At 37.8% G+C, this 15,012-nt stretch overlaps 1 long non-coding RNA gene across 1 annotated transcript in view; it reads left to right on the plus strand.

Moving 5' to 3' along the window:
* LOC116508525 overlaps nt 1–15,012 on the plus strand; it is a 123,874-nt gene that overhangs the window by 80,723 nt on the left and 28,139 nt on the right. The gene's annotated exons all lie outside the window — the stretch shown is intronic.

Genomic DNA, 15,012 nt, shown 5'->3' on the forward strand with positions numbered 1-15,012 from the left:
CCCTTAACAAGGCATATGAGTGATCTGGTCCTTACAGCCTTAATGTGAGACAAATGCAGGGCAGCAATTAGTAGATTCCTCTGAGTCCATTACTCTCCATCCTATAGTATCACCAGCCAGTGAGGAAAAAGCCTCCCTCACTGATCTTCTTAATGTGTAGTAGGTAAGGGCTGGGCAAATGTACATAGGGGTCTGAGATGGAGAACTGGCAACATAGCAGTTCGAAAGCACGTAAAAATGCAAGTAGAAAAATAGGAACCATCTTTGGTGAGAAGGTAACAGTGTTCCATGTGCCTTTGGCATTTAGTCATGCCAGCCACATGACCACAGAGATGTCTTCGGACAGTGCTAGCTCTTTGACTTTGAAACAGAGATGAGCACCGCCCCCAGAGTCGGGAACAACTAGCACATATGTACAAGGGGAACCTTTACCTTACATACAGACTTGACAACAGATTTGATCTTCATACAGAACCTAGGATTTCATTGGAATAGACATTTCCTGACTTACTAAGGCTGAGTGAGGATTTTTATTCTGCCCCAAAACAAGCCAGGACCTAGAACCTCTATTTCCCATCCAACTTGGATTTTAAGATAAGCTGGGGGAAAAAAGTATTCAAAAATTTGACTCCCATTCAGTCATTACAAAAACAACTCTCTTTTCTACATACAACTCTCCAAATTCCTTTCTCTTCTTGGCAGAAGAAAAGAGGGGAGAGAAAGGGGGTTTATTCAGCCACGGTTTAGTGGGTTGGAAAGAAGCAGGGATCCAATTTTGTTAGAATTGGCTTGGGAATGGAGATGAGCTTGCCTAAGTTTGAGCCAATGCAAACTAAACATGGGGAAGCTCCACTAGGCTCTATCGTGAAATGCTTTGGAAACGCTTCAATTTCAAAAGCAATTGGTCATGCATGGTGACTTGCAAAGACAACATGGGCCAAACTGCAGTGTTTTCCAGGCAACTCATGCAGCTGCCTGAATTGCAGCCACAGGCTGACTTTCTTTCTAGCTGTGACTCCAACTATGAGTGTGCATGCCAATTGCCATGGAGAAATTTGCTCTTGGTTCTTAACTTACATGGCAAATAACAATAGCAGTTATCTTCAATAATTTTGAATATTTAAACTGTGTTTGGTTTTTTTGTAATCATTTCCAACCTAAAATAGACTGACAATGGTCAATCAAGCCCTCCTAACTGGAAATGAATGAAAATACACATGGATCCCTGTTTTTCTGTTTGAAAAAGTATCTGTAACCTTTCCATGCAGGGACAGCTTTCAACTCTAATTCAGACTAATTGCTAGGTTCATATGGAACAAGTAGATAGGCTCCAATTTTATAACAAAGGCTTGGAGTGAGCTAAATATCCCATATTCTTGTGTAGAAAATGAATCACTTAAGTTTGGTAAATCTTATGCACAAAGAAATCTCCAAGAAAATTGTACTTCCCATGAAAGTCGTTATAATTTCTGTAATTGATGATATCTTTGACTCACCAATATATCAAATATGTCTCTATCCTAAGGCCAGAATATTAAATTTGTATCAAGGTTACATTTTTTTCTTTTCTCCAATTGTCAATCTAATTTAGCATGCTCTCATATTTCAACATATGGGAGTAACTATATTTATTAAAAATGTAAATACATTTGCAAATTGGTGTTAATTGAAAAAAAATGGGAATGGATTTTTTTTCTTTCTTTGTATATATGCCTGCTTTCAGGTATGTACCTATTTTGTATTCTACCATAATCAACAAAGTTCCAAATAGGTAATATAATAAAAGGATACAAATATCTAAGTAAACAACAATCTTATTAAAACAACAATAAACCAATAAGTTAATTTATCAACAACAGAAAAGGCCACCCCATTATTATCTATAAGTGTTTTTTTAAAAGAAAAGTTCCATTTTAATCCACTTGGAGAATGGGGACGACTATTTCATAAAATAGGGTCCTTTTCCTTCCCTAATCCCCTTTGTTTCTGAGCACTCCCCAGAAATCCACCTTTCCCACTCATTCACCTTTCAAATGCGAAGCTGTTAATATAATATACTGAACAGATAAAAATCACTATACTTTTCCCCTTTGATAAACAATCCCTTTTTGTTTAAGGAAAGCCCAAGAGCAATTTCATCATGATATACTTGATTTATCCAAATTTCTATCCAAAGCACACTGAAACATAAAGTATAAACCTATAAATTGAGTTATTGTGTAAATGGAGAAATTGGTTTTGTTCAAGCTTCAGTCTAATTTGGATCCGGTTCAATGCACAAATATGAAAGTCAGAGTAAGAGAACTTTTTGCAACCTATATTTCTGTCTTAGATGTCCAGATCATGTGGCGCCACATCAGATGAACAATTGCATACAAAAATCATTTTCTGTTCAGATCTCAATCTTTGGGCTGAGAAATGCCATTCAGGATCATAAGAGTTATTTATGGATACAGAATTAGCATTCACTATACAGTATTTGCTTTGTAGTATAAGGTGATCAGACGTCCTGATTTCAGCGGGATGGTTACCCTTTATAACAATTTATCCCGTGTCCCGGGCCGTTTTTAAAAAATCCTGATTTTCTGGCTTCATGTTGAAAGCCCAGTGGATTTGCTTAAGGAATCCTAACCGGGGCAAGACAAAAGACACCCTGTCTAATCCCTCTCTCTGTCTCAGTACTTTCATTGAAGATATTAAAATGTTAAAGCAACAAAACGGACTCCCCCATGCCCCATTTACTCACTTTTATAAGAAAAAATGACCAAGTACCATAGAGCTCCAGGAAACACTTGGCTAGAGAGGGAAGCGACTGTTACTTCCTGGATTTTCCAGAGGGGAGGGGCACAGAGGTTGGAGGTCTGCTCCAAAATGGTGGCAAAGTTTCTTTGAAAAATATTTCCCTAACTAATTTCACCATTTCAATTTGCTCAGTTCTTTGTATTAACATCTACATCATTCTGGGTTGACTTGTAGTGCAAGCCTGCTGGTAAGTGAGCTGGTTTTTTTTCTTTTATTTTTTTAATGTATTTTAAAATAATATTTTATTTATTGTGCATAGGATTTTTTAAAATTCTGTGTGGATTCTTTTTTTAAATTGTCTTAGACTATTTAAAAAAAGATTCTATCCAAAATACAAAATACCACCTGCAGTTATTCACTTAAGAACTGTGGCAAGAAAGGTGAAACCATGTTTAAAAATTCTATGCACAATACTTTGAAATATATTGTGCATAGAAAGAATAGTTTGAAATGTTTTACTTCAATTTATTCTGTGTGGATTCTTTTTTTAAATTGTCTTAGGCTATTTAAAAAAAGATTCTATCCAAAATACAAAATACCACCTGCAGTTATTCACTTAAGAACTGTGGCAAGAAAGGTGGTATAATGGGCTTAGTGACCAAAGTTACAATGGCATTGGAAAAAGTGACTGATGACCATTTTCACACTTAGCGACCATTTTCACACTTAGCGACCGTTGCAGCATCCTCATGGTCATGCGATCAAAATTTTGATGTTTGGCAACAGATTCGTATTTATGATGGTTTCAGTGTCCTGGGGTCATTTTAATTGCCTTTTGACAAAGTCAAATGGGGAAACCAGATTCACTTATGTTACTAACTTATCAGCTGCAGTTATTCACTTAAGAACTGTGGCCAGAAAGGTGGTATAGTGACCAAAGTTACAATGGCATTGAAAAAAGTGACTGATTACCATTTTTCACACTTAGCAACCATTTTCACACTTAGTGACCATTGCAGCATTCTCATGGTTACGTGATCAAAATTTTGATGTTTGGCAACAGTTACAATTTATATTTGTAAATTGTAGTTATGTCAAAATTTTAAAAAAATATTACAATACTATTTTTGCGTTGTATGAACATTTTTGTTGCTCCGTATAAAATTTTTAATCAACCCCCCCTCCCCATCAAAGGTGTCCCTCTTTACCAATCTGAAAATCTGGTCACCTTATTATAGTATCTTCTTCTGTTTAGCACTATTTAGCAGAATGTTTGCATGGTCTGATCCCCCCCCCTTTTGCATCAAGAAATGTTTCCAACTGTATGTAAACAATGCATGCATACATTATTGACATGAGCAGTTTGAAATTGTAAATGTCATGGTGTAATACAAAAATGTTTGAAACTGCAAGAAACTTATTGGTGATAATTGCCTGTATCAGGTAACAGCATGCATCACTATCTGCTTGCCAGTGATATGTACTTGTACCCCTTTTTAATGTGTGCAAACATGTGTCTTCAACTATTGTACCACAGTACTCATTTTTATATGCATAGTTCTTCTAAGAACAACGTGTGTGGGAAGTACCCTTAGATTTTATATGAATGTCAGATTACCTCTTCTAGTTATTAGTTTTCAAACTCTTTGATGCACTATTTCAAATCCATGACCCTATGCACATGTAATTATCACATTAAGATGACAATAATATTGTTGAAATTCATGTTTGGAATACAAGACTGGGCATTCCTTTAATAATTTCATGCTAAACACACCTGATATGTCTGATGAACAAAAACGGCACAATATAATCACAACTGCTGATTGAAATATTTGTTTAAACCTATCAGCATGAAAATTCAAATCCCATTAAAAGCTTCATCCAGAATAATAATTCACTGTTCACATGACCACTCAACAGAGCTAGATTCATATAAATATAGGGAAATTAGCTTTATGGGGAAAGATAAAAGAATACCCTTCCTTTGTCATACAATTTGGTCCTTAGTAAAGTAAAACAGCTTTAAACTTTGACATTTCTGTCTTGTGGTGTCAAGATCTGACAATCTTGCTAACAAAGGTTGAAAGCTTCTCTTCTGACAAACATTTAATTTATTGTTATTTTGATGAAAGAAAAAGGAAGCATCCTGTCATATGCAGATGCAAGGATATCTCCCAACTGCATTGATCCAGCTTCAGCTACATTGTTCACTCTCATTAGAAACCAAACACTAATCAATGGTATGCAAAGACCTGTACTAGAAATTACAAAGCCTGACTCAAGATATCTTCAGGCCCTAGCCAACAATTCTCCCCTCAGGAAATACCATGAAGGCCCTGCTAATTGCTAGCAGGCAGCTGGGTCTCTAGAGGGAGGTGTTATAAACACAGCAGGGAAAGGACAGAATGGTTACTTCTGAAAGGAACTGGAGCCTGGGTTGATTGTAAGATCTTAATGGGCACTCAAGAATAGAGAGCCAAAGGAAGCTTTAGCTCTTTTGTTTTAATTTTCACTTGTGGCCAACATAGCATCGCTTTATCTTTGGTAGTTTGGGAGAGGTCACTTACTCCTGCTTTAAGCTTCTTTGAAGAAACAATGGGTCATTGACCTTAGCATCCTTTCTGCAAGAGGGGTTCATTATGCTTGCTGTTTATGCCAAAACCAAAATAACAATTCTGTTTACAGTTATTACTGCAACTCAAAGCTTGTGGGAAAAAAAGTTATGTTCACTCACTTAAATTCTCATTCATTCAATGCAAAATAGCAAGGAAAGCAAAATTTCCAAGAGACATTATATTTTTTCTATTGAACAAAAGAAATCTTACCTGTCTACAATGTCTAGTCAAGACTTATTCAGCAATGCCATTGTGTGCTTCTTGGTTTCAAGCCACAATTATGTCATATACATATGCACATATGAACAACATATTCCACAATATTAATACTCTCACAGATGCACCAGGGCAGTAATTTGTGCCTTACTACATCATAGTACTATTTGCTGCATTTTCCTGTAAAGCAGAACAGGGTAAGAAATAAATCAATTCGGTGTCCAAGTACAGTCAATATGATAATTGTTGTAATTTATTTATACAAATTTGGCTTTGTTGTTTTGAACTGTAAGCTTCCCAGAGTTGGGTAAGTGAGATTGCATTAATCAAATGAAATAAAATTAATAATATGGTTTTAGACTGATCCCAATGTGGTACAAAACAACAAACTGGAAGAGTCCTTAGAGGAGATGCATTGAAATCATTATTTAATCATCCCACTGTTTTGAGTGGGCTTAAGCACAACGATCTTTAAATTTCAGCTGTTATAGATCATTGTCGCTGCTGTTATTGTTGCTGGTTACATTTATTTTAGCTGTGCAGAATATTCTGAAATTTTCCCCTAAAAAATAAAGATTAGTATATAACTAGTCTTTAAAAATAAAGACCCAATCACCCACAAACGTGTGTGTGTGTGTGTGTGTGCGTATGTATGTTGTGTGTGTATATATTTAAACTGAAGTTTAATCATGCTTATTGTTTACTTAAACATGATTAAACTCCAGTTTAAAAAAAAAACATTTGTAGCCTTCTCTACTTATAAGAAAAAGAGTAGCTTATATTTCAACATGTTCATTTAATCACTTACCCATATCTCATATACTTGATGACATTTTGTTTCAAAGAATGGTAATTTTATTTGCTTATTGCCTGCATTTAGAATCAATGTCTAATTTCCACAAAAGAGTTGGTGATTATAAAAGTGCATTACACCATCAGTTCCATAGTTAACCCACTCAAAAACTAAACTATGTTTCAATAAATATAAACAAATTACAACAGCTTTTTAATTTTCCCCATTTTAACTATTGGTTTCCCAGGGAATAACAACTTGGCATAGCAAATGTGCTTTAGGTAATATGTTTGAAATCCCAATTTATCAGAGCTGGGGTAATTTAGGCCTACAGAAATAATGTGTTTCTGCAATTCATGCTACAACTCAGCTGCACTTTGGGTAAAAAATTAATTTTAATACTTCCTTCCAACTGCAGCTGTGCAATATCTAGAACTGAAAATTGTATTCAATGAGGACCTCTTGAATCTTTTTGATATGTTGCTTGCACAGTCCATTTTGACTTTTAATGTTTTATTCTACTAGGACTAAATTAAAACTAGAGCCACAGTGGCACAGGGGTTAGAACGTAGTACTTCAGGCTAAATTTACTCACTGCCAGGAGATTGATCCCAACTCAAGATTGACACAGCCTTCTATCCTTCCAGATTGTTGGGGGCAATATGTTGACTCTGTAAACTGCTTAGAGAGGTCTGTAAAGAACTATGAAGCTATATATGTCTAAGTGCTACTGCTATTGCTAAAGGATTCACTAATTATCTAAACAAGGCCCTATTCTGTGGTTCAATAGTGGTTGGACAGTTGGGTGATCTTCTTTGTGCAATGGCCCCTTTCATCAGAGCAAGAGAGAAAGAGAAAGAGAGGGAGGGAGGGAGAGGGAGAGAAAGAGAGAAGCAAAAGAGAAAACCAGCTTAGTCACACTCTTCTCCAGTTGTATTACATTGTAGGTTATTAGATAAAATGGTATACAACAGTCAGCCCCTGATTTGTATGAAAAACTATGCTGGCATAATATACTGTTTAGAAGGAAGTCTGAGCATCATTCAGCATGTGGAATAGGCTTTTGAATGTTCCTCTTAACTTACCCTCTTCAAGAAATAACTTACTTTGTTCAAGTGCCTCTGTTTTTAAAGGAAGGATGGTATGGTGGATCAGTAGTTAAGATGCTGTACTTGTCAGCTGGAGCAGCCCAGGTTGGAAACCCAACTGCCACACAATGGGGTGAACTCCCATCCTTGCTCCAGCTCCTGCCAACCTAGCAGTTTGAAAGAGTGCAAATGTGAGTAGATGAATAGGTACCATTTAGTGGGAAGGCCACAGTGCCCCATGATGTCACTCTGGTCATGTGACTGAAGAAATGTCTTCAGACAGCATTGGTTCAATGGCCTTGAAATGGAGATGAGCACCATCCCCTACAGTTGACAACAACTAGCAGAGTAAATCAGCAAGGACTCCTGTATCTTTTTTATTTTTTAAATGAAGGCTGGGAGTTGGTGAGTTTCTTTCTTTGCTTGTATTACTTTTCCTCTGCTTTCTGTACTCTTATTCCCAGTGGCAACAAATGGCAGTAAAATATAACATTCCAAGCAATAATCTCACCTTCTCCTGTTTACAGCTTTCATCTTTATAACATGCAGGGCTATTTCCTAGTTCCCTTTGCTTCATATTTGCTCCTTGCCACACACACAGTAGGAGGTAAAACCATCTCTATTTAATTGGTGGAGATATTTCTAGGCAAATTCCATTTTATCAAGAAATACTTTGTTCAGTAAGATTTTTCCATTTCTACAAATAGATTGATATCTTGTCCTCGCTTAACAACTGGTTTGATGCTATGATGGATTTCAACCTAACAGTTTCACAACCCGTTCTGAAGTTCCGACTTCCCTTTCTTCTCCTCACCCCACACTAATACACATTCCTCCTCATCATGTGATTGAAAAACTCGGCAATTGGCCCCCATTTACAACTGTTTGCAGCGTCCTGCAAACAGTTCATGATTTTGTGTTCATGATTTTGTGTTCATGATTTTTGTTGGTTTCTGGTATTTACTTCTGATTTCTGGAAAGAACTACCCATTGTGGAGTCCTTTGGACTGCAAGATGATCAAACCGGTCAGCCCTAGAGGAGATCAAGCCTAACTGTTCTTTAGAAGACCAGATTCTGAAGATGAAACTCAAATACTTTGGCCACCTAATGAGAAGGAAGGACTCACTGGAGAATAGCCTAATGCTGGGATAGATTGAGGGCAAAAGAAGAATGGGACGACAGACAATGAGGTGGCTGGATGGAGTCACTGAAGCAATAGGTGTGAGCTTAAATAGACTCCAGAGGATGATAGAGGACAGGAAGGCCTGATAGAATGTTTCCATGGGGTCTCAAGGAGACAGACACAACTTTGCAACTAACAACAACAACCCATTATGGAGAATAGGCTCATTTGACAAATACCATGTTCTCTTAACAATCATTGCTTTACTTAACAACTGCTGTATTCACTTAATGATCTCTGCAAAAAGAACCTCTGGACGTGGTCCTGTGACAACACACTTAACAATCGTCATGACTTATGACCATAATCTGAGCTCAGTTATGGTTGTAAATCGAGGATTATCTGTAGTAGCCAGTAGACAAGTGGGCAGTGGATAAGTAGCATATCATATATGCTCAATGGATGGTCAAGTGGTGAGTGAAGATCTACAGGAGACCAGTACCCATACTCAATGAAACATAGTGGCAGCCTTTCTCAGGATAGGGAACCTGTACTCCAACAACATATTTTATTATGAAAAAAAATATTTGCAATAATACTGCAAATATTAGGAAGATATTTGGAAAAACACAAGTACGATTTTGAAAAATGTAAAACTAACTATTATGGAACTAGGCCATTTTTTTAATTACTTCTCACAGGGATGCCAAACAAAAACAAAGGTGCTTTTGTTCAACAATGGACAGTTTGACCCTTTCTCTTTTATCCTACATGCCCAACAAAAAGAGCCTAATCAAACAGGCCAGCTCTGGGAAACATGACATATTTGTAGCATAAGGAAAATTTTAAAGAAATTCAAGAGTTTAAAGCACTAATGGCAGTAGCATTAAAATCAACAGCATTAAACTTCGAATACAATCAAAGATATTTGCATTAACTTTTCTTTCTTTTTCTACTTCACAAAATTGTTGCTGTGATGAAAGAAGGCAGCAATGTGTGCAATGTTTTGAAATCATGAACAAAAGGTGGAATATAAATTAAACAAACAAATAAAAAAAAGGTCCAACAATTTGACTGAATGAACTGAGTCAGAGTCTTGAGCATAAAAATATAAGGCAAGATTGCCACAGACTATTTCTAGCACTAGCCTATGACACCGAAGAACATTTTATAGATTTTCTAATCATACACCCTATTGTTGTGCTAACTTCGTACACTATCATACATCCTGATGCAGTTTGTTAGTGTAGTCTTAAGTAAGATGAAAGTATAAATAAATCAGTGGGGGCTAATTCTTTATATACTTGGATAAAAATTATCAATGAAACAGTTTGATAAATTCTCACTAAAATGCATTTTGAGAATATATTATTTTCCACCTCTTTTCCAAATATCTCCATCTCAGCATTAAAATCTCTGGTTTCTGAATGATTTTACATCGGCTGAATTTATGCAGCATAGAACCACATCATAAGGAAAACAGATATTAATCAGTATGACTTATCTTGTCAAAGAGGTTTGTATATTGGTGTCAGAAATAACATTTAAATTGATTAATGCAGTCAAGAGTTAAGGAAAGAATTAAAATTAAATCCTGCCTTGGGTATGTGCATTGCAAATGGGACAATTACATTTCATACAGAAATTGAAAGATCAAAGTACATCCACTCCAAATGGTAGACTCTGATGCTTAGCTATTCAAAACAAACTGTGAATTGTATTTTATTTATTTATTTATTTATTTATTTATTTATTTATTTATTTATTTATTTATTATTTATTTATTTAGAATTTATATTGCCGCCTATTTGCCCATGGTGACTCAAGGTGGCTTACAAAATATAAAATCAAAGGGAGCACAGTTGTTAGGATGCAGTACTGCAGGCCACTTCAGTTGACTGTTATCTGCAGTTCAGCGGTTCAAATCTCACCGGCTCAAGGTTGACCCATCCTTCCATCCTTCCAAGGTGGGTGAAATGAGGATCCAGACTGTGGGGGCGATATGCTGACTCTGTAAACCGCTTAGAGAGGGCTGAAAGCCCTATGAAGCGGTATATAAGTCTAACTGCTATTGCTATTGCTAAAACAATAAAATCTAACAAAAATAATTACATAAATACAGTACAATATAACAAAATCACCCCCTAACTTCCACCCTGGTGATAGCAGATCACATGAGACATTTAATGGACTCCATCCCACTCTGGATTCCCCAGGTCCACTGACAGAACCAGGTCTTCAGCACCTTCCGGAAGAGTATTAGAGTGGGGGCCATTCTAATCTCTGGGGGAATTATGTTCCAGAGAGAGGGAGCCACAATAGAGAAAGCCCTTTCTCTGAGTCCCACCAGGTGTATCTCCCTCAGGGATGAGACCCACAACATTCCCTGCCTCCTCGCTCTGATAGGTCAGGCAGATGTGACCGGGAAGAGACAATCCCTCAGATAACCTGGTCCCAAGTCATTAAGGGTTTTAAAGGTGAAAACCAACACCTTGAATTGCATCTGGAAGCAAATCGGCAACCAATGCAGTTCCCTCAGGAGAGGTGATTCATATGCACACTGGGGTCTGGATGCTCTTCAAGGGCAGCCCCACATAGAGTTTGTTGCAATAGTTGAAATGGGAAGTGACTAGGGCATAAGTTATTGTGAGTAGGGACTGCTGGTCCAGGAAAGCACATAACTGGTATACGCAGTTGCGCAAATGTCCTCCTGTCCACGACTGCAACCTGCTTTTTGAGCAAAAGTCGTGAGTCCAGGAAATCCTCTAGATTACACACAGGGTCTGTTTGGAGTAGTGCTACCCCATTCAAGACCAAAGGTGGCAATTATCCCTGAGTCAACGAACCCCAAACCTAGAGCCACTTGGTCTTGCAAGGCTTTCATTTCAACCTGTTGCTTCCCATCCAGCTCCTAACAGCATCTAGGTACTGCAAGGGACACAGCATCACTTAATTCACCATGGGCCAAGATATACAGCTGAGCACCATCAACATATTTAGTCCATCGTCCATGGATGATCTCACCCAGTGGCTTCATGTAAATGTTGAACAGAGCGAAGAGATTACTGAGCCCTGCGGAACCCCATAAAACAGTGGCCAAGGGCTGAATCTCTCCCCTCCTATCAACATTGACTGAGAGCAGCCACAGAGGAAGGAAGTGAACCAGGATATCACAAGGCTCTCACTCCCATCCACCGAAACTCTCCCAGGAGAATACTATGGTCAATGATATCAAAAACTGCCAAGAGGTCAAGTAGACCACGGATGGATGCACTACCCTCCTCCCGCCCCTGCCAGAGATCATCCAAAAGTACAACCAATGCTATTTATGTCCAAAATCCAGGCTGAATCCTGATTGGTAGGGTTCAAGATAATCTGTTTCATCCAGAAATATCTAGAGCTGTCATGCAACCACCCTCTCAACCACCTTCCCCAAAAAGGGAAGATTGGACACAGGCCAGAAATTATCCAACCGTGTGGAGTCCAGCGATGGCTTCTTAAGCAGGAAGTGGACCACAGCCTCCTTAAAGTGCTGGAGCTCTACCCCCTCCTGTAAGGAAGCATTAATCACGGCCAGTGTCCACCCGCCTGTCACCTCCTGGGAAGCTTTCACAAGCCAGGAGGGACATGGGTCTAAAACACAGGTGCTTGCACTGATACTCCCTAGGATCCTGTTCACTTCCTCAGGGTCAAACTGTTCCCAGATAAAAGGGCAAGAACCTGCGTCAGGGGTTTCCACCAAACCAACAACCATTCCGGCATCTAACTGGGAACGAAGTCAAGCAATTTTGTCTTCCAGAAAATCCGCAAATTCCTCAGTGCACCTCTTTAGGTGGACCTCAATCACCTCCTTTCCCAGGAGGAGGAGGCTCACCTTAAGGAGGGTCGCTGGATGATTATCTGCAGATGCAATTAGCGTGGAGAAGTATTTACACTTTACCACATGAATCGCTACAAGATAGGTCTGAGTAGCAGCTCTTATCAGTTTAATTGAGTTATCCCCTGTCTTCCGCCAACAGCTCTCCAGAAGTCTCCTCATGCCTTTCATCCCTCTCAGTTCCTCTGTATACCAAGGGGCACAGAGAGGTCTACAGGTGAGGAGAGGTTGCATGGGTGCAATACTATCCAGAGCCTCAGTCATCTTCCTATTCCAAACAGTGTCTAAGAGTTTAGCTGGACTGCACAGTAGATCTGCACTTAATTAATCTTATGAAAATACTAAAAACTGTTGGATTAAATTCCGGATTGTTACAAATTAAATAGATTCAATTTTTGAACTAACAAATTATATTTCTGGTTTCATGTCAAAACTTTCAGTGACCATCTTTAAAAATACAGAAGAAGCTGAATTGCAAGAAATGATGAGGCACATATCATTAAGATATTGGGGTGTTTCTTCTTCTATATTCTCTTTAAAAAAATTTTTTTCATATTTTTGCCTCCAGTATAGCTTTTTTGGTAAACTGGCATTCAATTTTGCTTTTAAATGACAATCTATTATTTAGTAACCTCTTGCGGTGGAAAACCTTTTTGGATTGAGTGTCTGCAACAACAGACAACGAAATAAAGGGCAAGACATGGAAAAGGCTGAACTTCCATAATTAGATGGTGGCCTGACTTTCACATAGTTCATCTTAGTTATATAATATGTGCTTCCTTTGTTTGCTATATTTATCCTTCTCAATAGCTCAAACGCTCTGGATGAATCACAAAACAAAGCTCAAAACTTATTTATATTGTACTTCAGTTCCAGATAAGAGGGCATCACATTTTAATTGAAATATTGCTTATTGGATGCCCATTAGTGTAACAATTTATAGAAATGGCTTCTCATTATTTTGTCTGCAATGAATGGTCCTTGAAAAGTCAACCAACAAAGCTGTTTTTTATGAACTGAAGTTAAACTCAATTATTGTTGAGCTTATCCAAAGACATTCTTCTGACCTTCCCACCCCGATGCCTTACAGAAAAGATGGCTTCTTTCTTTGCACAGTCCTAGATTACATTTTATTCAACAAAGAAAACAAATATTTTGGATTTACAGGACAACATTGTGTTTATATAAAAAGCATCTGAGCAAATCATCCTGTTGATGGAGATGTAATGAGATTAATGCTTCACTGAAACATATGTTTGTGCATATGTCATGCTTTTGTTCCATTTGGGAGAAAGTTATTACATATATTAAATTAACTTTGAAACAAGATTTAATATTTTCAGATACAGGCTATATTCTCCTTGCATAAAAGTTGGCATCTGGAGGAAAAGGGGATTCTCTGTGTCCTACTTAAAATATTTTTTTTCTTCAGCACTGGGCTCATGGTCTGCAGCATTTTTACGAACAATATTATGATTGAATTACTAATTAATATAGATTAGTTATGGAGCATTATAATGGAATATCTTTATCACTTACTCAAGTGCTTATGTAGGATTTGTATATATGCTGATATAATTGTGAATATATATACCCTCTATGTTTTATTTCTTTTTCTTTTTTCTCCCCTTATTTCTTTATAATTTAATGTATACACCTTGGAGAGGGGGCAATTAAAATGTTTTTCCCCAGTATTTGTTTTGTTTCTTTGTTTCAAACCAACAATCTACTATTTATAAGAAAAAGATTATTATCATTGTATATTGTAGTATTCCAGATAAAAGAAACTCTAGAAGACTTTATACACCATCAGGGATATAACAAATCAATTTTTACATGAAAGCCCGCAGATATGTGCATTTCAATTTTTTGACTATGTATATATAATATTTTTGAAAATTTGCAATTTTTGCAAACAGATGCATGTGTGGCAACATCTGTTTTTCTTCCATGTCCCCTGACATTGTCTTAATCTCATCCTTAACATGAGTCAAACAGTCTTAAGACATCCCAATTCTACAAGTAGTAAAGTAGTATTTTCCTCTTTATTTTGACAATGTACAGGGGCGGTCTAGTGGTGTATATTTATTTATTATTTTATGCTTCATGTTTCCACACCACCCCTCTCAAGTTGGGGCCTCATTATCATGGAAGGAAGTTGGGCAAATGCTGTGAACTAGAAATGGTATTGGTATTGGTATTTTATTATTTGTATGCCGCCCTTCTCCGGGAGGACTCAGGGCGGCGAACAATTCAAAGGGGAAAAAAGGGGGGAACATAAAAGACAAAATACAAATAATAAAAGTAGGCAACAGTCACACAACCATACATGTCGAGACGGGAGGGAACTCATCACCCCCAGGCCTGCCGACAAAGCCAGGTTTTGATGGCTTTTCGGAAGGCCTGGAGAGAGGTGAGGGTCCGAATCCCTGCGGGGAGTTCATTCCAGAGGGCCGGAGCTGCCAGAGAAGGCCCTCCCCCGGGTAATAGCCAGGTGGCATTGGCTGGTAGATGGCACCCGGAGGAGGCCAACCCTATGAGATCTAATGGGTCT

The sequence above is a fragment of the Thamnophis elegans genome, chromosome 4 (genome assembly GCF_009769535.1).
Source record: "Thamnophis elegans isolate rThaEle1 chromosome 4, rThaEle1.pri, whole genome shotgun sequence".
In the NCBI taxonomy this organism is placed as follows: domain Eukaryota; kingdom Metazoa; phylum Chordata; class Lepidosauria; order Squamata; family Colubridae; genus Thamnophis; species Thamnophis elegans.